The sequence below is a fragment of the Pteropus alecto genome, unplaced genomic scaffold, assembly GCF_000325575.1.
Source record: "Pteropus alecto unplaced genomic scaffold, ASM32557v1 scaffold61, whole genome shotgun sequence".
Lineage (NCBI taxonomy): Eukaryota > Metazoa > Chordata > Mammalia > Chiroptera > Pteropodidae > Pteropus > Pteropus alecto.
The window spans coordinates 12,936,310-12,958,637 of record NW_006434835.1 but is presented as its reverse complement, the minus strand read 5'-3'; the positions used below and the strand labels follow the sequence as shown (position 1 = coordinate 12,958,637).

The 22,328-nt window shown below is 38.8% G+C and overlaps 2 pseudogenes; one reads left to right on the top strand and one right to left on the bottom strand.

The window, feature by feature from the left end:
* Positions 1-556: 556 nt before the first annotated feature.
* LOC112478653 lies at positions 557-675 on the bottom strand (annotated as a pseudogene).
* A 1,800-nt stretch (positions 676-2,475) lies between these two features.
* On the top strand, positions 2,476-2,593 carry LOC112478545 (annotated as a pseudogene).
* The last annotated feature ends 19,735 nt before the right edge of the window (positions 2,594-22,328 follow it).

The window sequence follows — 22,328 nt, the reverse complement described above, 5'->3', positions numbered from 1 at the left end:
GGAAAGATGATAAACAGGTGTGTCATAATGATGCTGAGTTCTAGAGTATTGGTCTGAGGATCTTTAATTGCTGGAAGGAGTGAAATTAACTTCATATGACTTGTGCGATATCAGCTGTGTGAAGAGAAGGTCAGTAGAGGCTCAGATAAACATGATCTTTTGATACTGTTTAAAATGTTCTAAGGAAGGCAATGGAGAGGCAATCTTCAATCTGCCTCCAAACGCTAGCTCTACTTCCTTAATCTTGTGGTACTTCTTAGATTGAGCCTGTTACCAGCCCAGACTGTCTCTAGGAATAGTCTCACATCCCCCCTTCCTGGTGAAAGTTAGTAAACAATATGGCAGTGCTTCCATTTTGATACAGAGGAGAAATATTAATTGATTATCTGTGAATCATTTCTCTGGAAAGTAGAGACTCTATGGAAGGGTGACCTAATGGAAAGGATTTTGTTTTAAAGATTTGTTGTTGTTGTTGTTGTTGTTTTAGGTGAAGCAACCCTTGGTTGACCTCACAGATTGCAAGGACCTTACAATCCCTTATTTTTTTTATTTTTTACATCTACATCACCTAGTCTTCCTAGGTGGTCTCCCATCCAAGTACTAACCAGGCCCGACCCTGCTTAACTTCAGAGATCAGATGGGATCGGGCTTGTTCAGGGTAGCATGGCCGTAGATGGAAAGGATTTTGTGACTGTAAACATGTCAAGAAGAAAGTCGCCATAGTATGTGATTGTTTAGGAGGCATAGCCTCTGACCTTGACAAACCATAAAAGACTTCTGGGGTTATCTCTCTGACTTTCACTGGCCGACTTAGGATATATTTTTTTTTCTTTTTTGACACTTGGAAAATGATGTTCCTGGATCATTTAATCCCTACGGTCAACACTTGGCCCCTCATTCTCATATCTTAATTGAGGTGTTGTTAGTTCACCTTGTGGGCAGTATGATATGCACTTCATTGTGGAGCCAGAAGAAGGGACTATAATTCTATTCCGAGAGGCATGATGTTTTCTTAAAAAGTATAAAGCATTGTTAGACCAAAATAATTTATCAGTAAAAATGTGGCAAGAAGTTAAGTTATAGCAACTCGTTCACCGCATGATTTTGTAGAAAAAGACAACGCTAAAGAGTTTTATAATGTGATAGTTTTGTCTGAAGTAGACAATTGTGCACTCTGTGTCTACACACACGAAGGGAGTGCAGTCGTGAGCATGTGCGGGCCCCGTAGAGCCTTGGGAATGAGAACGCTATGCATTCATAGCAGCACAAAGCAAAAAGACAAGCAATGCCTAAGCAGACGCTGTGCTTCAGTCCCCAGATTTCCACTCAAGTCCTTTCCATTCATCATCGAGACGTTTCCAAGGTAACTTCAATCGCAACCCCACAGGCCTTTGCAGATCGGAGTCAGTTGCTGGAATTTCTAGGGAAAGCTGAATGGACCCGCATTCTGTTCTAGCACCGTCTGCATGGAGGTGGCCAGGAAGCCAGTGCTGCACGGCAGGAGGGCACTGTACCTTGTGGGGTGGGCCTTCAGGAGATTAACAGGAGCCTGGCAGTGAGGTCAGACCCTCCCTCTGGGCAAGTACCTTCATCACGAGGTTCCCCACAGATTTGTGGGCTCCTTATAGAAATGCATTGCCCTCAACACCAAACAGGACACAACTACGAGAATGACCCTGCTTGGCTCTTTTCAGCCTGGATCATTGAGCTTCGGGCCTCTCGTCGCACCTCTAAGTCTGACTTGTGGGGTCGGTGTATCTTGCACCTGTCTTTGTCTGGTAAGGCTGCTGTAACATAACACCACAGACTGAGTAGCTTGTCAGCAACAGAAACTTATTTCACATAGTTCTGGAGGCTGGGAAATCCAAGATCAAGTGCTGGCAGCTTGATCATATCCTAGATAGGTGTCTGGAGAGGACCCACTTTCTTATGTATAGAGGACACCTTCCCGCTGTGTCTTCACCTGGTGAAAGGGGTTAGAGAGCGCTGTGGGGCCTCTTTTACAAGGGCATAAATCCCAATCACAAATGCTGTGCCATCACCATCTAATCACCTCCCAAAGTCTTCACCTTCTAATACCATCACCTTAGGAATTAGGATTTCCACAAATGAATTCGTGGGAAGGACACACAGCCAGACCAGAGCAGCACTATCTGAAGTCACTTCATCTTTCCATAAATTTATCTCATGAGCACAGTGAGTACATATTTTCCTTCCTCTTCTTAAAAACTCCCCTGCCTAAGTGTTAACATCTATCTTGAGGTATTGAGCATATATTTAATGTATGCATATATTTAAAAATATATGTTTATTTTACATTGTACTTTTTGAGGTATTGTGACAGACTGCCCCCAAATCACTTGCAGTTTTTCAAGCTTTCCTTTGACCTTTTAAAGAGATGTTATTGAAACAAACAAACAAACAAACATACAAACAAACAAAAAAACCCCTTTCTATCATTTGAGGAAGCAAGCAGTCTACGGCCATGCCACCCTGAACACACCGATTGCGACTGATCTCGGAAGCTAAGCAGTGTCGGGCCTGGTTAGTACTTGGATGGGAGAACACCTAGGAAGACCAGGTGCTGTAGGCATAAAAAAATAAATAAATAAAAATAAACAGTTATTAAAAAAAAAAAAGAGAGAGAGAGAGAGAGAGCAAGCAGCAGAGGAGGAGATTTTGTAAGTATCAGAAAAAAGTAAATGCAAAGAAACTTCTTTGTTCTTCCGTACTTCAGAATAACGTGACATCACCTTATCTTGAACATAGAAGAGAGGAATCTCTGAGAACCTTGTTGTCCCAGGCTTTGGCACCAGAGCTGTACTATCTGTAGCGGTCTAGACATGATTTCTGAGGCTTCTGAGGTAACATTCAAAAAACACTTCATGTTGCTCCTTTTTAGAGCATCCAAATCTCAACAGGGACTTCACCTTGTCTTTAGATATGTTTTTCTACTTCTTTATCACTTCCCACAATTGATATTTTAACTAGGTTCTGCGTTCCGTGAAAGAGGTACATCATATTTCTCCATCTCATTCCTATCTGTGGGTCCCCAGTTCCAACAGAGCGCCAGGATTATTTTTTAAACAGTAGATAATTTTGAATGAGTGAATGAATTATATAATTCTGGAGATAAGTACTAACTGCTGAGGCAAATATAGGGAGCCCAGGATAGTAAAATTAAGTAGGTTTAGAGAAGATATCAGTTGTAGGAAAACAGATTGTTATTAGGAATAGAGAGTTCATTGTATTTACTTCTCAGGAAGTTTCCTAGGTTTTAGAATTATATTAAATGTCTGTAATAGAAAGCATTTCTCCTAGACTAATATAGTGTGTGTGTGTGTGCGCGCACGCACGCGTGCACACACATGTGCATGCACACACACACCAAACCTTGCTGAGTTGCAACTTCCTTCAAAGAGCCTAAAAAAGGAAATTGCTGAGTTTTGGTCCTTTTTATGTATTTTTGCTGTGGAGTATTGTTTTTTATACCTGGTGATTATGACATCTTCCTATTTGTCATCAAGAAACATAATTATCTTTCTGTTTCACAAGGAATATGATCATTACTAAGAGTGTTAATGAAACTCAGCTGGTAAGAGAGCTTCGACACTCAATCTGAAGTTTTTCATTATCCCTGAAGCTCAGCATGGAGAGAGTCCAGATCCCTACAGATGTAGTGGATTCACATCTACGAGTCATCAAATCAATTTTTGTTAATGGCAAAGCTAAGAATTTTATTTCGTAGGCTGTGGGTATAAACAAACTTTATCATCAACTTCACGATTTGGCCACACTTGAAGACTTTTTAAATAGTACGTTTAACAAATTTTTAATTTTAGCCACCATGTTGGAAAGATGGTTAAAGAAATACATTTACCTGCACTATCTATTTTAATTCTAATGGCAGCCACTAGAGATATGTATTATCTCAATTTTAAAAAGATGCAAGCTGAAGAGATTAACCAATAAGGTCAAGGGTGAGGGGCCATGAGGGTGCCTCTGTCATGCTAATAATATATTTGTTTCCTTAATCTGAATGGCTGGTTACACAGATGTATTTGAATTCTAAAAATTCAACTGACTGAATACATACGATCCAAACATTATCCTGTGTATATATTAAACCTCAGTACAAGTTTAAGAAATGCCATCTCAGAAATTGGCTTGGGATTCAGAAATAATGGAAATATTTTCAGTGGATAGCAATACATTCTATTTATTGGAAATTCTATGCATGGAAAGAGAAATTATGACCTGTTTCTAGTCAAGGAATAAGTTCAGACTAAGAAAAATTGATGTGGATTTGAACTCAGTGGAGAATAATCAGGGAGCTAAAAAAAAAAAGAGAGAGAAATATGTCTGGTATATTTCTGTATTCAAGTATATACAAGACTGACCAGAAATTGGAGGAGAAGGTAGCTGGCACGAAGTTCTAGTGGAACTCTAAATCGAGGAGTTTGTACTGAAGAAGAAGAGAGAGGAGAGAGACAGACAGACAGATAGACAGAGAGAGAGAAAGAGACAGAGAGACAGAGACAGAGACAGAGACAGACAGACAGACAGATAGAGAGAAATTGAAGTCCTATCATGGAAGAAGAAATGGTAGGAGGACAGAAGGACCGAATGTGGCATCTGAAGCCCAACACGGCATAACAGGGAGAGTTAAGATGGTAGAAAGAATGTGGCCCTTGGACATGAAGTTACTGAAGCCTGTAAAAATTTTTTTTTTGATTAAACCCAACTCTCATATGTGGTGACAGAAATTAAACTCAACATCTGTTCTAAGAGTTCTCACAGAACTGGAGCTTCATTACGAGTTTATGTATTTGTTCACATACACGGTATATAGATATATCTGTACGGTGAAGCATCCCAACTATTCTCACATTAATATGTGGCAAAACTGTAATTTTTTGTTTTTTAAAGCGTCATTAAGAAACCTGGCGGTCTTTTCTTTCTTCTCAGCCAAAATGGAGTTGTAGATTGCACTCCATTTATGAACCACAGTACCTTAACTTGCAGCGTGAGTCAGGATTAGCATAAATTAAGGCAAAACTACAACGCTAAGCAAAAGAACAGAATGTGTTTGGCAATGGGCTATTCTTGACTTTGCAATCATTTGTTTTAGTTCTAATCTGCACACTCCAGTAATCTGCCAGCCACAGAGGCTTGTGAATTAGTAGGTTTAGCTATTTATAAAACACATGCATAAATATATGTGGGGACTCTGTTTGCATACAGGTTGTGCATTTATGTGCGCAAATGCACCCATGTGGGAATGGGCATAGCTCTGAATGTCGTGGGGGGATGTGAATGTGTGAGTCTGTGTATCTGTGTGTTGAGTGCGTATGTGTGTCAGTGTGTGAGGAGGAATTGGCGGTTTCATGAGCACAGTTGTGCTGGCAAGAATTTTCTAACAAAGGACTGACACAGCCAGAGGTTTGTGTAATTGCTGCCTCTTCTACTTAACCACAATAAATGTAATTATGGAGCAGATGGGGTTCTTAGGGATGTTTTTAAGGAAAGGTCATAGTGAAAAGAGGTAGCCTGTTCAGAGTCACATGGATAATGGAGAGATGGTATGAACTCCTCCTGAAAATAATTATAGAATGAATGAATTTTCAAGTTCATTGAACAACACTGGTGCTGGGACTTGTAATCAGGACTGGAAGTCTAGAGTTGGAAGGTGGTCAGTTGTCACCCAGAGTACTCTCAGTGTTACTTTCTTTATTTGCTTTGCTGTAGTAATATGATGGCTCTCATCCCACTTGTCAGAGCCTCTGGAGCCTAAAGACTAAAATACAAGGTAAATGCAAGGAAACATTTTGCTGTTTATTGAACAGATCCTGGTATTTATGGGTTGCGCACACACCAGGGTACCTATACGTGTGTATACCTGGCTATAGGTATACAGAAACTAGGTATTGGACTAAACACTATGAGATCAATAAATGACCTTCCCCTCCATGTTTTCTTATGCATTAAATTCTTCTAAGAAGAAGAAACGGTTTTGTTTCCACATAGCAAGAGTTAAGAGTTGGGCTTCGTAGGAGGCTGGAGGTCTTATGGAGGGGTAAAAAAACTGACCTTAAAATCCTTCCCCCAAACAGGTCTAAAGATCAGAGAAACGGGAGAGCATGACGATCACTAGGAACAGGAGTAGAGGAAGCGTAGGAAGAGAAAGGAGGCTCGTGAGCCGAGTTCACTGGTGCAGAGTTTGCTGAGCACTGGCCATGTGTGTGTGTGTGTGTGTGTGTGTGTTGGGCATGTACACACATGAACACATATTGAATGTATAAATTATCAGCACATTTTCTCTGTTGTGAAGTATTTAAGAGCCAGGATATAGGCGGCTCTTGGAGGTACTTGCAGAGCATATGCTGTGCTGTTCCACCATCTGTAGCCCAGAACTTTGGATCAGATTCTGTTACTTTGATTTGGGGCAAAGAAGACGGAAACTGAGCAGACTTTCTCCTTCACTTGTGACTCCTCTGCCCCGACGGGTTCCATCTTGTGCCTTTAACCTCAGTGCATCTAGTTCACTCCTCTCCCTGGAGTGCACTCGAAAACTTGAGATTTCACTGTGAAGAAATGACTCTATTCCCACTTGCAAGGGGAAAATTTTACTTTTGCAGACAACACTGTAGAAGGAACCATACTCAGAGATGTGTGTGTCCCAATTCTTGCAAACCCTCATGTTCTTCCTCTTCCTTTAGGGTTTGATGAATACCACACCTTCTGTGATGTGTGAGTCTTGCCTTGCTGGTATGGTCTCGCTAAAGCTAATTTCATCAATTTCACAACAAAATCTAAGCTCTGTATTTAGCTAGATAAACTGATCGTGATCAGACTCTGCCTACCCTGCTGACCTTATCTCACCACTATTGTATGTGTTCTACTGTCCCTACCACTTAGGAGTATGTGTATGTGAAGTTACAGCGGTTTGCCATTCTCTAAGATGCCTAATACGTTATTTTCTCTGCCTGAAAGGATGAAGGGCAGTAGGCATCTCCCTGCACCCCCCCTGTCCTACCAAGCCCTCCATCCCTGATGCCATCACACCAAGCCTATTTTAACACCCTGGATGTTTAAGTTTTTCTGGCTGAGTTATGGAAAGAGATCTTTCCATTTGTCCTCTAAAGATAAGGAGACTTTTTTTTTTTTTGAGAAGAGTGAGGGAAAAAGATGGAAAGGAAAAAACATGTACTGAAATATAGATTTTATTAAATTATACAAAATGGGTTCCTTAGTGAAATAACTTGTTCTCAGAGGACTTAGCTAACCCAGTTTTCTTATGCCAATCCTGCTTTGGCTGAGCCAGGGAATAAATAGGTTTCCTGAGACCTTAGCCAGCATTCTACCACAGTCTGGGAGGGTTTCTCCAAGGAATATTGCTGATTCATAGTGCTTCATTCTGGGAATTTGAAAAGGGCAATCGGATGTGATACCGCATGCTTTTTCATTTCCGTGCGCATGTGGAAGGAAGGCTGTGTTGAGGGTGTTGAGTGAGATGACCTCCAGGATTCTCTCTCCCTGGATCTCTCTCCCCAGTATCGACCCTCACATCCCAACCTGAATTTTTAGACCCTGTAGCTGAAATTTGCTCTTTATTCATCCTCATGGGGATTCTGGCGTGACCAAACTTGGAGTAGTGAAGAAGCACTCTGCGGTTAATTACTATCCAGAACCTCTTAATGACGCGGCTCGTCAGATGGGAAGAGTGATGAGATGAAGACTTGAAGCACCACTTGTGGGGTGATAACATCCATTCTGCTCTTGGCTGTCTTCTGGTTGCCATGACAACACCCTTGCTATCCAGGCTCAGTGGCTATGTGAGAGGTTGTGGGGATACGTTTGTGGCAGCCTTTAGGAGTCAGTCCTGAGGCTGAAGGGCCCCCTACCCTGGGACAGGGCTTTCTCTGCTTTTATGAGTAAAGCGAGAGGATATGACACTGCTGTTTTGAAGCTATGGTTTGTGTGGTTCACAGACATACTTTAGTGCTGGGATATGAGGAATTGGAAAGCAGAAGAGCAGAACAGGGGTTCTCTGCTGCCAAGGACTAGAATTCGTGCCAATGAGGGCTTCATGCAGTGGGGCATCTCCCTCCTCTGGAATGCTGGGTGGTGAAGCAGAGCTGGCTCATTAACTCTGCACTTCCCATCACCGGTGGCTTTCAGAATGTGCCTTGTTTCTTTCTTATTTCTATATATCTATATTAACTCTGTTTCTTTGTCTAGTCCATAAAAATTCCCACTGCCTTCTGATTCCAAGCCAGGCCGTGTTTTCTGAGCTGGTTTTTTTTTTTTTTTTTTTTTTTAGTTAAAAAAAAAAGAAAACTAAATATGACAAATGAAAATTGTGTATATTTAAGGCATACATCTTGATGTTTTGCTATATGTGTACATCGTGAAATAAATTTGGAGTGGGAGGTGCTATGTGGTATGCCGAGGATAAACACTCGGCCCAGTTATGGGGTGGTCTCTGCATCTTGCTCCCAGTTGCACATGTTCTTCTTATGTAGGATGTCTGTATTTTAAAATATTCATATGGAGAACAATGTATTAACCTTGGTTTCATTTAGAAAGAGCATTGTGAGAATTTGGAGAAATACCTTGATAACTATTTTGAAAAGGGAGGTGCTAGTCAACGAGGGAGACATAAATAGCAGAAGATGGTCGTGAAATATGTTTCCCGGGAGAAAGCAGCTGCTACTTAGAGGGCATTGGTTTCACTCGTTCCCATGAGATAAAGAGGGAACACAGGTCAGAATTTAGACAGAGACGAATTGCTCCACATAGAGCAAAGGGGGGAATAAGAATTCCAGGCAAGTCCAGAATGGAGGCAAAAAGAACTAGATGGACATCTAGATGCTAGAAACAGAGATGTGTGAGAGCAGGTTGTAAGCCCACCCAATGCTTCCTTAAGGTTAGTTAGTACTGTGTTCTCTTATTAATAAATCGTTGGCATGTTACCCAGTGTGCTTTTCATAAGCTAAGGTAGCAATGATAATAACAGCTAAATCTGAATGATGCAAAGTTGTTCTCTTACATGGCCAAGCAGGCCATGATGCTTTTGCCTGTTTTCTAGATGAGAACACATTGGGCATATTTTCTGAATACATCCATCTAATTTTACCAAGTATTATTTCGCGGTATAATAATCTGTTTCTACAGAAAGTCTCAGACATAAAAATTTAATTTAATTTATGTATACATTTATTTTTTCACCAACACATATTCTTTTTTAAAAAAGGAATAAAAATGCCTAGACCTAAGATAGCACAGAGGAATTCAAGTTATAGGATTGCTTTATCTACAGAAATCAAAGATCACCTTCCACACAAGAATTAACAAGTCTAGTATAGCAGGAAATGATTGTCTATAATTCTCTTCTGCACTCGAGGACTGTGAATTCTGTCTTCTCGTTCACTGTTTGCCGTCTCCTGATATTCTTATTTCCGGCCTCCCCAATTCCAATCTGTATTTTCCTACCTTATTTTAGGAAAAGATGATATATAGATTCCTACTTTGGGAAATAGATCCCTGATCTCATATATAAACTAATTACCCTTTTTGGAGTACATATTGCCTTTTTAGAAAGGGATTGTGGGAGAAATCACACTGCAGTCAGCTTGTTACTGAGAGAATATAAGTCAAATTTTAGAAGACTGCCTAGCTTTTGGTGACTGGGAGGTTCAGCACCCAAGGAACTTGCCCTAACCAACCCTTTTACATTTTATTATCAACTTAGAATGACTTTGCTTACTGGAAATTTTATATTTACAGACAGTATGTTTTCCTTTGGGTCCTATGATTAAGGCTACAAATAGGGGAATCTCATAATCTCTCTCAAGGGCCACAAAAATTCAAATGCCTTCAGAGTCCCTTCAAGTATTTTACAAAGAGGGCAAGATGTACTGAGGACCAGAGGACTGTGACAAATAAGAGAATGCATGATCCACATATAGGCATTTAAGATATAAATGCATATCTTCCTTTAAAATAAAACATTACACCTTCCAAACAAACGAAACAAATCTATAGCCATAAGGAGTCCAAAGACCTTCAGTCTAAAAACTTCTGAATATTAGTTGGACTAGAAAATTAATTCCAAAGTTAAAAAAGGAACTATCAGAAAAGGCCATGAATGAGTAGCTTAGCTTTCATTCCTTTACTATGAACCTTGAAGATCGATGCTCAATTCATTCTGTCGAAGGCTTGTTAGCCCTCTAAGGCCCTGGTGAAACCTTGGGTTATACAGTACACAGAGCCACAGATCAGAAATAGGCATCACAGAAGACATGTTTCTGACTGAGCCTCTGCTCACCAGAAAGGAGAGGTGGCCTTGGACAATTATGGTGATGACTCTAGGTCAGAGTAGAATCAATTTCTTAATCAGTTATTCAGTCTAGCAGTAATTCAGATTTGAGATCAGATTCTTAAAAGAATGTTTTGTGTCTGAGGACGTCTTAATAAATTTTCTATTAAATATGTTGATCGTCTAAGTCATTTTGAACCACTGAACTTTTTTTTCACATTTACAATTATACCTTCAGTAGGATACGTGATGACTTCAACTTAACCCTTCTCAGATAACACAATGGGAATTTGCTTGAGATAAGAGGTTATCTAGTAAACAGTTAGAATCACAAAGGAATGAGAAGGTGTTTTTCTGGTGGTTTTGCTTCAGTGGATATGTTTGTTAGCACTTGGCTTTGTAGAAATATTCACATAACATTTGAGAGGTCTTGAGAGGACTTTTAAAGTTTAATTGCTGAAAATCTTTTGTTTTTGTGCTTTCCTGTGAGATTTATACAGCCCTAAATGCTTTCCAGTGTGAAAAATTATTCTTTCCTATATAATTTTGCCTAAAAAAAAAGAAAAGTGTGCTGAGATACGGGAAGGAATAGCATTTCTTCCAGGAATCAGTAAAAGCATATTAGTTTGCTAAGGCTGCCCCCACAAAGTACCACAGACTAGGTGGCTTCAAAAGCACACATTTATTTTCCCACAGTTCTGGAGGCTAAAAGTCTGAGTTCAGGGAGTTGGCAGCTTTGGTTGCATATGAGGCCTCTCTCCTTGGCTTTCAGATGGTCACCTTCTCCCTGTGTCTCACATGGCCTTTCCTTTGTATACATGCACCCCTGGTATTTGTGTGTACAACATTTTTTTCCTGTATTGACACTAGACATATTGGAGTAGGGCCTAACCTAATGGCTTCATTTTTATTTGGTCACTTATTTAAAGTCGCTCTCTCCAAACAGATATGCATTCTGAGGTCCTGTGCGCTATGGCTGCAATATATCAATTTTGAGAACATGGGAATTCAGCCCATAACAAAGCATAATTATTTTCAGGGTTAGACTGAGTGATTGGTGAGGCCCATTTTAGCTCTATAAGTACGGGATTCTGATTCTAGGACTTGCTTCAGCTATGACTTCCAAAAAAATTATAGGTGAACTTCCATGAAAGCTGGTTTTCTATCTCTTTCATGCGCTCCATTGTCCAGATAGCACCAGCTTTCCCCAAAGAATGAAACTTGGAACATGACCTCCTGTTTTATGACTCACGTGTCTCCTTTATTCTCACCATCATCCCCATTCAGAGCCTACTTTAATTCTTCCTGCTTAATCAGAAAAAAAAATATATATATATATATCAAATAGGGTCGATACAAATCTGAGTTGTTAAGGAGAGAGGACAAACTGCTAAGTACTGTTTTCAGAAATGATAGCACCAGAATAAAAGCGGAATAGAGATAAGAGACATTTGTAAGGTAAAATTATAATGACTCGAATTCTTATTCAATATGGTACATGAAGAAGAGAAGCATCTAGAATGCCTGTGAGTTCTGGTGATTCTGTTCCTATGAATGATAGAACAATTAAAAAAGATAACTAGTAAAGGAGATTATTTTAAAAGTTATCTAAAGACATATATATAATATATGTATATAATATGCATGCACAATGCATATATGCTATTACATATATATACATATATGTATATAATATGCATGCACAATGCATATATGCTATTACAGGAACATACACTATATATAGTAGTATAGGAAAATACACTATAAGTGTGTGTGTGTGTATATAACTACACACTGACACATTTTAAAGGATGCTAGCTAATTAGTTTCTGCATTCTTTCAAAGAAGCCCTGTCACAGAGCTTGACTTCTTGAATGTTTAACAGAAGCATAGCCTCAGGCTAAGGTGCCTGAGAGCATTTCTGTTTTAAATGGAAAATGGATACATGCAAGAGCTGAACCATATGTAAACACATGGCATTTATATCTTAGATAAAATAACCCGTATTGAGAAAAAGAATCTTATAGCTAAGGCTCTAGATACATGGAATTAAACAATATATTAAATCAAAGAACTGCAAATCATGCAATATTCTAGTCTTCTTGCAATTTCTTTTTATCAAAAGATAATGCTCATCACCCCTTAGTAACTAATTAACAATAAATAATGTGTGAGAAGGTGGTGGAATAAAACATTCATAGCAAACATTTCATTATGTGATTAAGGATCATTAGATGCATTAACTGCCTTAATAATGAATGCATTGCTAATTCCTTGTTAGCAACTTTGTCCAGGCACGTTACTTAGAATACTGCTGACTCTTGTGAGAAGATATGTTGGCAGTAAAAAGTGGAAATAATATCAGGCTACTTTACAGAAATGGCAAATCTATGAGATTCTCATAATCTAAAGTGATATCAACATTCCCTGCTGAATTACTATGAAAAAGCCATCAATGTAAGTTGACTGTGTAATATTCAAATGTGATAGAAACAGAAGGTGTATTGATCTTCTGTTGCCAAAATGATGAATTCATGCACGTGAGTTAAGCTTCACTGCTATCTTTAACTAAAACCTATTCTTCATTCTGAAAGATGGAGTTCATGGGTTGATGCTATCAGGTGTCAATATCACCAGATATGATAAGCCTAAGTGTAGAATTGCCCATCTCTTCCAACACCAATATAACGTTTCTGTTTAGTTCAAATACCAGGGAAAAATTTGTATTGTTGCAATATGGTAAAGTTTATAATTAAAGAAGATGCCTAACCAATTTCCATGTAACCAATTCATCAGAATAATTTAGTAGAGCACTCTGTCTGTAAACATACTGAACAGGGTCCAGGCACTCTTATCGCGTGGCATGCAGGCTCCTCACCCTTGTTTCTGTGCCTATCTGCTCCCACCACTGATAGTTAGCTTATCAGGAGTCAGTAAGTATGTTTACGTCAGTTTCCCTTGCCAGCGTAATTGCATAACTCAATTAAATATTATGTAAATCAATGAGCCGTAAGTGCAAAGAAAAAATTGTTTCAGATGGTTTTTCTGGGAAGGTGAGGTGCTAAAAAATTGTCATGGGATTAGGTATGGTTAGATGACTGTAAAAGATGGGGACACTTCGTAAAATTCTAGAATTACAGGCTCAGATTGCCTGTCCAGGGAATTTGCATTCTCACTTTCACTTAAAGATGCGTTAAAAATGGAGGTTTGGTTCATTTATCATAAATATGGCTTGTGTAAGAAAGCTTCATGAAACTCTAATCAGAGGACAAAGATGAGACCTTGGCCCTCTACCATAAACATAGCTAATCAGTGCATATTTAGAATATTAAATTGAAAATATGTTTAAGCAATGAATGTGGTTTTTGAATGATTATCTGCTTTACAGACTCTTTTTTTTTTTTTTTACCAAATTGTATATATAATATAAGCATGTCCACATCAGATCCACAGTTAAAATAATACTTGATGCATAGTAAAAAGATCAGAAAGAAGTTCACCAAAACTTTTGCAGTGCTTGTTTCCGTATGGAGAATTATGGATGATTTTCTGTCCTGTTTTTTTTTTTTTTTTTAATTCCAAATCTTCTATTATGAGCAGTTACTTGATTTTAAATTCATTGAGATTAAGGACTATGTCATCCTGTTGTCAACCTGAATCCTCAACACCTAGTATAATACCTGATCCATTTTAGTTGCAGAATAAGTGAGACTTTTTTGATTAATTGGCCAGTTACTGACTCTGAATGTGGTAGATGGAAGAGCTTCTACTGTCTATGAGGAGTAAAAATAGGCAGTGTAGAAATATTTATAGCACAATTCAACTTTAAGAGAATATTCTACACGAACAAGCACACGTGTGTATCTGCGGAAAAACGTAAATGACAATATTCATGCTTAATGTTGAGTGATATGTTTCTGCTAGGTTGTTATTTTATCTTTTTTCATATTAAAATTTGCTATAATTCATTTCTGTTACTTTTATAATAAGATGATAAACCACTAAATGCTACTTAATGCATTATGTTTTTAGCTCTGCCATCTCTGACTCTATCATATCTCCACCAGGGTCATTGAGCCATTCCTGGGGCAGACTGCTCACGAGCCCCCCAGGAGAGGCTGGTCTGAGTTTCTTGGATGACATTCAGGGATTTCCTTGCAGAAAAACCCCATTTAAAGAGTCTTCATTCACCCAGCCTCTTCTTGGTCCCAGCGACAAGCCCGAGGTAGCTGTGTGATCCAGAGACAGGAGTGCTCCCGTTGCTGTGTTTTTGTGAGCCACCATCACCATGGTTTGGCTGAGTCATTGAGGCTGTGAATCTCAGAAACATTTATGTACATTTTAATTTGTCATAGTTTACATGCTTTTTTTTCTTGAAGCCATGTTCTGAAAAATATTGACCTTAGTTGAACCCGTACTTGGAAATTGCATGTGTGGTTTATTGTTTTAGTCATGGTTGAATAAATAAAGGGGAGATATGACTTATTTGTTTACTTCAGGATGACTAAACTGACATGAGGTAAACAGTGACAATAATGCTCAGAGGAAAGAAAACAAAACTTCTGCTCTATCTCTCAGAGGTGCTTAAAAGGAGATTAACACAGCTGTTTTGCAGTCTTGGGCATGTGACTCACGTACCATGAAGTACACTGAGGAACCAGAACCCCAAAGACAGCAAGCAAGGCATCTAAAATGTTGCCCAATATCTTCTGAGAATTCCTCTGCTATTGGTACCTGACAGATGAATATGTGGTTATTTTCAGAATGCCTGGTCTGATTATGTTTCCCTCTAGTGTTATTATTTTCAGTTAAATAAAATTTAGTATTAATTGTCTTATGATGTGTTGGCATTTTTCCTGGCAATATTCTTTTTCTATGTTCTAATGTCATTATGTCTGTATATCAGCTTGTCTCATAATCGTAGGACAGAGCAGAGAAAACAAGAGTGTGGTCAGGAGTCTGAGGCTATCTCACAGTCATTTAGTCAGTGCTTCTTGAGTATATCGACAGTGTCCACAGGGCTCCTGACCCTCTCAATCGGGGCTATTATCTGCCCCATCAGTAGATTGAGAATGAGGATAAAAGAATTACTTCAGAGTATTGAGAACATAAGTAATTTACATATGTTCTCTTAGCATAATCCTCATATTAGCCCTAAGAACTATTAGCATTCTCATTTCACAACTGAGAAAATTGAGGATCTGTGAATTTAAAATAGTTGTCTTATGATCAATAGCTAAGAAGAGTCAAGCCAGGGTTTGAACTTTGTCCAGTTTAGAAAATTCTAAGATACTAGTTGTACATGAGAGGATACTGCACCTATCTGTCCCTATCTCTCCATCCATAGGGGTATTTCAGAGGGCACAGACCAGTCAACCACACGCACCAACCCATAACTTGGGATTTCTTTCTCTATCTGTTCTACTATATCTGCTTTCTTGCGTCTTTAACTCTAAATATTTACTCTCCTTGTTTACAGCGATCTATGAAATACATTATCTGGTAGTACTTTTTATTTGTTTAAAAATACCTTTGAGATATAATTTACATACAGTAAATACACATATTTCAGGTGTACAGTTCAATGATTTTTGGCAAATTTATACAACCATTCAAACCTCTGTCCTAATCAAAATATATAACATTTCCATTACTACCAAAAAATTCCTTCATGCCACCTTGTAGTCAATCCCCATCTCGAGCCATCAGTCATCTGATGCTTAATGCCTTAAAATGATTTTACCTAGTGTAAACTTCACTTAAGCCAGAATCAGGGAGTATATACATTTTCTACCTGATTTATTTGACTCAGTACAATGTCTGTGAGATTCGAGAATGATGTTTTGTTTCTCATTTTTACTTCTGAGCAGTTTCCCACTGTACAAACATACCTCAATTTGTTTATCCATTTTCCTAACAAAGGACATTTGGGTTTTCCGGTTTGGGGCCAATATGAGTAAGGCATCCAGGGACAGTCACATAGACATCTTTTTGTGAATATGTGATTTCACTTGTCTTGAGAAAATACCTAGGGGTGAAATTGTTAAGTCACGTGGTACGTGTATTGTAAAATTTACAAGAGATTGCTTGCTGTTTTTCAACATAATTGTGCCATTTTACATTCCCACAAGCAATGCATGAAGGTCCCAGTGGCAGATTCCACATCTTTGCCAACACTTAGTATTAGAAATCTTTTTCAATTTTAGTCATTCCAATTGGGTGTGAAGTGATAACTCATTAGAGTTTTAATTAGCATTTCCCTGATGTCTAATGCTGTTGAGATGGTTTTCATGTGTTTATTGGCCATTAATGTTATCTTTTTGTTGTTGTTAAAGTGTCTCGTCTGGTCTTACTCTAATTCAGATGAAAACAGGTTGTCTTACTGAGTTGTCAGAGTGACTTATATATTTTTAGATTCAAGTTCTTTGTCACATACACAGTACTGTGAATATTTTCACCCATTTTGTGGTTTTCGGTGACTTTTCAAGGAACGTCTATCTCTTTAATTACACTCCTCCCTGGTCCTTCATGCTGCCATCTAGTGAACACTTTCACTCACACAGCCTCCTTCCTGTCCTGACTACTCCTCTGAGTGATGCCCTGGGATGTCCTGGTAACACCTAGTAACACCCAAGATAGTATCATTGCTTCCAGTAAACATCTGTGGCCACTGAGTCCTGAGCCCACCACCTCTTGTACCTTTTAGCACAGCACCAGGGATCTAATGTGGCCTTAAAATGAAATGTGGCTTTAAATATTTGAAATCCTCACTTCTTTCTCCCTTTACCTTACGGTTTACTTTCAGACACCAAAGACCAAAGTATTGCTATTTAGGAGATTTTATGATAATCTTTTACTTCTTAAGAACTACTTCAGCCAATCTGGTGACTAATGTCAAACAAGAAGACAGCACATTTCAGTTAGCTTATGCCTTATAATAAGAGGAGAGGGAGCCACAGAATTCAACAACAATAACTTCAAATATAGGATGTGATAGGTCCAGTGACTAGTATCAGATTTGGCTATATTTCCAGAGGTGATATGAATAGAACTGTAAGTAAAAATTGCATTTTTATTGAGAGGTTGAGGATTTTTTTTTTTTTTGATGCCTGAAGAAAATGAAATTGTCAATTTGAAGTAATATAAACAGTTTGAAGTTGAATGATCTATGCAGCTTTTACCAACAGCAAATACCTTCCGGTAGATGGTACATTACAATGTAAAATGTATTGTCATTTTTATTACAATACAGAAGCAGTGGCAACACACTCTGGTGTGCACAAAGCTATTTCAATCTGTCCTAGCGTTTGCCAGGTTTCTTTGCTCATCTCCCCTCTGCTAAAATCCACAGGAAAAATAGAATCGGTTCCCACAAGGGCATCAGGACTCATCAGACTCGTCTTAGTGACGGGGCAAGAATTCAGAGCTCACAGAATTCCCAGATGGATCCAGGTCGTGGACCAGGCTTTGGGGGGTCACAATGGAAGGGCTAAGCTTAGTATCCTTTCAGGTTCTAGGCTATAGTTATAGACTGATTAGGGCTCAGTGCATGCTGAATGTATGGAGAGTCCAGCAGAGATGTCTATCAGGCTAAATTGGAAAAAATAGAAAATTTCCCAAATTTCTTCTAGAGAATTGTAAATTCAAGTGGAGCGAACTGAGATGATGAGGGGTCCTTTATCCAGAAAACATATTGCATGGGCTTTTAATCTCTTGAGCCAAGGATGTCACTGTCCCCTAATGCTTGACTTATAAAGCCCCTAGGACAATGTAAGACAAGAAAAACATAAGCATCCCTTCCTGAAAGATGCAAATTTAATTTATATCTGCCTGTTTAGTATTGGACTACTTCTTATCTTAAGAAATTGTAAAGGATTCTAAAGCTGTGAATATCAAAATTATTAGTTGTAATTGTTATACTGCATATACAAAATAGCTGGAGGGTCTTGCAGCAAGCAGTGATGGATTATGATAACATTAAAAGTGTAAAATTTCAGCTTTCGCCTGAATCCAGAGTATTAATGCTTATGTTTACAGTGGACTTGCATCTGTGTGAAAAGACTTGTTTTAGCAATCCTGACACCTAGAGCTGAAGTTGAGCTGCATCTATTATATATCCCACATTTCTTTCTCCCTTGACTGATGGCTTCAATCCTTTTGTCACTGAGACAGAAGAATGCTACATTAACCTTCTGCTTCACTATGATAACTGTATTTTGTGCAGAATTCAGTGCAGTTATATAAAACTAATAGTCTATCCATAGGCTTGTCGGCGGGGGGCGGGGGGTCATTAGTAGCTTTGGCTGTCATAATTATTGGATGATCCATCATCTTGAAACCGTTATTGTCATGGTTCTTCTTCTATGTCATGGTTCTTCTTTTCTTCTTTTACTCAGCTGCAAGACAATGCTTTTTTCTTAAATTGTAGAAACCAGTCTTGTGGCAGTGGCTGCCCTGTCACCCTCTATGGAAAATGGACCTTCCAAATGTAGAGATGTGCATTAGAAATGAGAGCCAAAGAATGGTGTCTGGGCTTCTGTGTCACAAAAATAAATACTCAGAGAAGCAGATGAAGGCGTTCTCAGGTACACAGGAAGCTTAATAAATAGCCTTGGGTCAGGGCACCGGTGAGTCACCTTGCTAGATAGTACCTTGCTAACAACCTGATTACCTCACCCATTTCCCAGAGATATAAATATGGAGAACCAATGAAGGCTTAATCCTTTGGGCTCTCATAACCAGAAGCTCAGTTTCAAGGAATCTATAGCTTCTTAAAGATAGATCTAAGAACCATTTAAACCAAAAATTTATGGATGGGAGGAGAAAGAATTAAAATATTTTAATCAGAAAGTAACAATCAGTACTTGAATTTACAAGAAAGAATCTCAGACTTTCGGACATTTTAAAATAAATGTCCTTGATTTTTGACTTAGTATGCCTTCTCAAAGAAGTTAATTATGTCTCAGAATAAAGATTTATCTCATCAGAAACACTGTAACACACCTCACAAATTTTAGTTGTTTTGTCAGTTATAATGGGAAAGAAATGTTATTGTAACCTTCTAGTGAAATTAAAGCACCTCTTTTACATAATGAAGCTTTCTGAAAATTTTTATTTTTTATTTTCTTTTTTATTTTAGCTAATGAAGAATGTCTAAAGTACTGAATGAGAACTTACGTGTGCCAATATGGAAAAGGTTGTTTATTAAAACCTGCTTGCTCAGATGTGGAACAGGAAAGGCAGATCCACAGGGCAGGCCTGATGAGGAAGCCTGGGGCTGGTGCAGCTCGCTCACTGAGAAAAGGCTTGATCTGGGAAGGTGGGCAGGGGAATGCGAGAGAAGGTGTGGGAGAGATCAGACTGGCTCTAGAGCTGGTGTGGAACTAACCAGATCACACTGATCTTCCTGCCTCCTGAAGCTTCCAGCTAATCCTGATTTAATTCTATTCAGTCCCACAAATACATGTGTGCCAGGATCTATGTCAGATCCTTGGGATACGGATATCAGTTAAGCATGATTTTTTTTCTCTTCTTCCAATTTCTCTGAGCGTTTGAGAAGTATAAACTTAACTAGCTACATTTTTTTTTTTACTTTTATTTTTTCTGAGGTATTATTTTATTTTTAAATATGTTATCTTTTATTTGCATAGGTAACAGCTGTTTGTTGGAGAACATTTTATAAAATTCAGAAAAATTATACTTTTTGTCTGCATCTTGATTGCAAAGTTGTACCTCTTTCGGGCCACACTTATCACTATTGTTATGTGGCTGTCGTTTCTCATTTATCCTCTCTTAATGAAGAGAGGTCTTTACAAGGTCTGGGGAGAAATGATCCTCTGTTTGGCGTGAGCTTTTGCCACTCAGAGATTGAGATGGAGACGGGCTCAAGTGCACAGGCCACAGGTGCATTGTCACTACCTGCCTATTGATTACCTAGTGGACTCTGCTGTATCAAATAATTGTGATTATAGAGAGAACAATATGCATTATGTAATATGTGGTCAGGAGTACGGAAATCACTCTAGGTATTTCAAGCAGGAAGGCTTTAATATAGGAAATGAGCTACTTATGAGACTTCGGATAAAGTTAGGGGAGCCAAGAGCCAAGGTCAGTCAAGCAACTGGTTTTGCGGGACTGAGAAGTGCAGGCATTAACAGAGATTTCCACACATGATCTCAAAGACCACAGCTCCAGAGTGGGTGACTCAGATGAGCAGAGCCAGAGAATTCTGTGATCCCGGCTACTGTCTTCTTCCCTCGCATCTACCTGCCACTGGAAGATGAGAATCATAGCTTCTCTTCCTCTCCTGTCTTCCTAATTTTATGTAGGCGATTTTTATTGATGTACTCTAAGTCAGAGCCCATGAATATGAGCAAGACATGTTCCAGCCTTTCTAAGATCTTGTGAAGCTTAGAAGTGTATATTTGTGTGATGCGGTATATCTGTGTGTGTGCGCACACACGTGTGTACTTTTTTGGAAGAGGCTGAGTACCAACAAACAATCTTTAGCACATAAAAAAATATAAATAATACAACTAATATAAACTGAACTTCACCTTGTTCTAATCACCATGATAGGGACTCTACATGCATTCGCATAGGAGCTACATAAGAGTCGTGAATATTATCCACATTTTAGAGGACAAAAATGAATTTTAGACATTAAGTAACTTTATCAAACCCCCACCACTACCCAGCAGCAGAGTTGGCATGAAAATGCAGGTCTCCTTACCCCCATGCCCGGGCTTTCTTTAAAATTGTATCTTCCTTCTCCTGTTTGAACAACCGAGGGTACAGAGAGGTGTCAATTTTGAATAGTTAGATATATACTAACGTTATTTTCTTGCCATAAAGCAGAAATCAAAAAACAGCTCTTCGGAAAGTCCATCAGTTTACCAGACCTTCACATCTTCCCCTTTCATCTAGGCATCTTTATTTCCTCGATACATTATCTGGGCTTTGGTTACTGGAAGTTTCCCCAGGGCTTTGGCAGAGCCTTGAGAAATTTCAATTTTCGAGTACTGTTTCAACTTGGTAATGTTTGTGTGTGTGTTTTCATAAATGTTACATCAGGGCCACAGCTGAGAGGCCTTCACGAATCTTTTCAATAAAATATATGTCCATTAGTGGAGATATGCATTGGGTGCTGCAGAGAAGGATGGAGCATGCAATATATATCTCCCTAATCTGCTGGCACAATCTCTAAAAAAAATATCCCATACCTGCTTTTTAATTCAAATAACATGGTTGCTATAAGCACAGACAGTAGGAAGGAGATGCTTAGATAGAAAGAGATAGACATTGGGACTAGATCTGAGGTTGCTCACCCACCTAAACTTTTTGGGCTTGATGCTTCAAAACCAAGTCTAAAACCATCTTTTCATACTTGAGATTGTAGTTAAAGAATAAATAGGATAAAATAATCATACGAGAAGTACATACGTTTATAAAAGCTTTAATAATTATAACTTTTTTTACATCCATTATCTCATTTGATCCTTATGAGCAACCTAAAAAGTAGGTAGAATATGTATTATGTCCTTTTTTATAAATGAAGAATTCCTAGTTCAAAAGGATGAAGGGTGACATATTGTGTTCAGTGAACACTTGTCTAAATTTATCTCCCATGCAGTTGGCATTGTACTGGGATGAAATCTGTTGCACCCCAGTTCTCACGTTTTCAACTGGGGGACACATAACTGATACACACAATCTGTGAAATGCCAATTAGATAAATGGCATGATGTGATAAGCTCGGTGCATGGTGTCCTAATGGGTTGTGCAGATCCCCAGCGCTGAAAGACGTGGGGCAGAGGAGAGGCGCTTCCGGGAAATCATTGTCAAGAAAGTTCCCTTGAGGCTCGGGGCCTTGGGTGGAAAGTGCGCAAATGAGATGTTGGCCAGAAAAATGTCATGAGTGTGGTCCCAAAGCGGGAGCAAAAGGGGCGAAGGAAATATTTTTGCTAAACTTCTATATTCTAAGAATTATGCTAGTCATCAGACATAT